This window comes from Brassica oleracea, chromosome C8 (assembly GCF_000695525.1).
Source record: "Brassica oleracea var. oleracea cultivar TO1000 chromosome C8, BOL, whole genome shotgun sequence".
In the NCBI taxonomy this organism is placed as follows: domain Eukaryota; kingdom Viridiplantae; phylum Streptophyta; class Magnoliopsida; order Brassicales; family Brassicaceae; genus Brassica; species Brassica oleracea.
In genome coordinates this window covers 19820318-19823936 of record NC_027755.1, presented here as the reverse complement: position 1 = coordinate 19823936, position 3619 = coordinate 19820318, and the positions used below count along the sequence as shown (strand labels likewise).

At 34.0% G+C, this 3619-nt stretch overlaps 1 pseudogene; it reads left to right on the top strand.

Moving 5' to 3' along the window:
* The first annotated feature begins 1127 nt into the window (after positions 1-1127).
* Positions 1128-3619, top strand: part of LOC106309472 — a 9960-nt pseudogene continuing 7468 nt past the window's right edge.

The following is a 3619-nucleotide window of genomic DNA, read 5'->3' as shown; positions in this document are numbered from 1 at the left end:
TAATTATTTGATATTTTACCCTAAATAACCGATATTTTATCCAAATTATCCGAACTACCCGAACTATCCGAACCCGAACCGGATCCAAATGAGAACCGAACTTTTTTCCGGATATTTTCCGGTTCCTACATTTACTATCCGAACCGAACCGAACCCGAAACTATCCGAACCGAACCGAACCGAAAATAGGTCAAGTACTAAATGGATCCTCTAGCCCCTATCCGAACTACCCAAAACCCGAAATACCCGGACCGAACCGAACTGATACCCGAAATACCCAGGCCTAGTTTCGAGCAGGAATTGTCAAAACGTCCATTTAAAACGGAAAAACGTTGTCGTTGATACTATTTTTATTATAAATAACTTTAAAAATTAAGATGAGCAAAAAACTAAGAAGTATTTAAACGTAAATTGATAATAAAACATTATATATAGATATGGTTGACGAAGAATCTTTTCTCCGTCAGTGAGTATCATTATTTAATCACATGTCAAGTAACTGACGTAAGCACCAGTAGTATGTCGCGGAAGCACTACTAGGTCACGTAACTGTCACGTAGCAATCATGCGATGGCTGCTGGAGACCCACAATAATTTCCACTTAACAAGAATAATTAGTGTAACCATTAACCAATCATTGTTGCATGCATGCATGCATCGTCCATGTTATTTTCCAAATACTTTGTCGATACAATAAAGATAACAGTTTTAAATGTAAAAAGTAATCGTTTGAGTTAATTTTGTGGATTCTAAAATTTAACACAGACGAAGCAGCGACAAGTGGAAATTACGGAATAATCAATACATTTATGGTTAATCTATTTGCCAAACAAAATTAGAAAAATATCTGAAGTGAAATGAAAACAAAATATGATTGACCCACTATAACAAATAAGAACCAAGCACGAAATAAGAGGATGATAACTAAGAAGTCGTCACATGAAGGAGTAATCTGTGCGTTGAATGTTCTTTAAAGACGTCGGATTAGATTACAATCTCTCGTTGTGGATATTATCTTCATCTAGTTCGTACTTATTACTCATGGCTCCTCTATATAATGACTGCGAAATTGAGTAGCGTACTAAATAAACTAACTTGAGAGCAAAAGAAAGAACACGAAAACTCTAATGGCGGATCCTTTTAAGGAAAAAGAGAAGAGCTTAGAGGAGACCGCTACGTGGGCAGTCGCTGTGGTTTGCTTCGTCTTAATAGTCATTTCGCTTTTTATCGAACGTTTGATTCACAAAATTGGAACCGTAAGTCGTTCTTGTTCTTGTTCTTGTTCTTGTTCATTTTATCATGTTTCGTGTTCTTGTTCTGCTTCCTACTCTGTTTTTATTACTTCTTCTTCTTCTCCTGCTCTGTTTCGACAGTTTCGTTCCTCTTCTCGTATGACTAAATCTGCTCTTTGTTTTTTTTATGGCAGTGGCTTAAACAGAAGCACAAGGGGAGTCTGTATGAAGCTCTTGAAAAAGTTAAAGCAGGTGAATTATTTTTAAGGGAAACTATGAGCAATAGCTAAAAAATTATATCATGAACTAACCACCAAAAAATAAAGTGGTATTATTCTATGTATAATTATATTAATACAAGTTCTAATTATACCCTTATTTACATTTAAATTACATATTTTCTATTTTTGTAATTACATTTTGTTACATAAATTTTTTCACCCTTTTCATTTCATTTGCTTGATAACATGTTAGTTAAAAGTATTCAATTTTTTATATAGAAATTCTCTAAGCTTTAGTATTGATTCTATTATGGTTATTAGACTAATTGATCCCCCCAAAAACATCTTTTGCTACCTAACTTATTCTTTATTTTAACATTTTTTTATTGTAATCAGAGCTTCTGCTGTTGGGATTCATATCATTACTCTTAACAGTCGCACAAACACCAATCTCAAAAATCTGCATTCCCAAGAGTGCTGCATCATCAATGCGGCCTTGCAGCCCCACAGTACTTGAAGAAAGAAATAACAAAACCAAATTAGCATACAATGAAATTAAAAAAAAAAATCTGTGGAAGTGGAAGTGGAAGACTTCTATCTGAGTTAGCTGAATCTTACATCCCTAGAAGAAGTTTAGCCACCAAAGGTTACAACGAATGCCCAAAGGTAACTAATAGTCTCACATATGTATATTAAAACGACCATATGCTTCTTAATCATCCTCTCTAATTTTGACTGATGGGTTGGTTATCTCAGGGGAAGTGCCTTTTGTATCTGCTTACGGAATCCACCAGCTGCACATATTCATTTTTGTGCTCGCGGTGGTTCATGTTATTTACTGCATTGTTACTTATGCTTTAGGAAAGAGCAAGGTAACTACTCTTCGTGTGCATTCTTCTGTGAGAATCATGAAATGTTTATTGATTTTGTTTCTTGAGTATTGCAGATAAGCAAGTGGAAGCAGTGGGAGGACGACACGAAGACAGTAGTATATAAGTTCTCCAACGGTATGTGCTATTAGATGAGAGTATTGATCAGAAATAGTAGGCAGTTGTACGATGAATGCATTCTTGTTATGCAGATCAAGACTGGTTCAGGTTGGCGAAGGACACATCTTTCAGGCGAAGACATCTCAGTTCCTGGAGCAATACGAATGTTACGCTATGGACTGTTTGTTTTTTCAGACAGTTCTTTGGATCTGTCACCGAAGTTGATTACAAAACTCTGCGGCTCGGTTTCATCGCGGTATAACCCTCTTTTGTTTTCTTTTATCTACGGTTTAGTATAGCGTGAAGCGAGATAGCTAAAAGAATGTTTACTCTATATTGACTTAATGTACAGTTTTTATAATACAACCATCACTAACCACCGTAACAAACTCCGTTATAATACTCCTAATGCAAGTCCACTGTGGTTTAGTCGTCATTGGTCAGTTTTAATAAAATTTTATTGTTTTATCTTATTACATAATATTTATGTTTAATTTTTGAGAATCTTAACATGGGTTTCAACCTTTGAAGTTTCCCTAACTAGCCAGAGACAATTTTCCGAAGTTTTTTTTTTGTGCTAAAGTTTGGTTCCACGTCGAAAGTTGAAAAAATCATAAGTAATATAAAAAATACAAGAGTGTTTTTCAAAACCAACTCATATTTTCAAGTCAAACACAAAACCAACCCTTTTTTTTTTGTCCATACTATTCATCAATAAAATTTTCATACTATCCTTATGTTTTTGAATTATTCACAAAATTGCCATTTTTATTTATTTTTTTATTAATTTCGAAATTAACAAAAAACCAAATACACCCTAACCATTTCTTCTTATTTACAAAAATACCATCATCATCAATTTTTCCAAACACCATGAACCACCATTTTTGAGCTCTAAAACTCTAGAATTCAATTTTCAACCATTTTTTTTCTCATTCTAACCCAAAAAACTTCATTTCCTCTCATCTCCTCTACATTTCCATCTAAAAAACTCTCATAACTATCATTTTCATAATCACAAACTTCATATTTTCGAGTTTTTTCATTAGTGAATCGTTAAAGATGCTTCTTTTTGCTCATATTTGGAGTTTGGACGGTTAAAAAGGTTGGAAACGAGCTTTACACATGAAAAATGTAACTATTTACATGGTTTTCGTTCTTTTTCAGATCTGTGTCG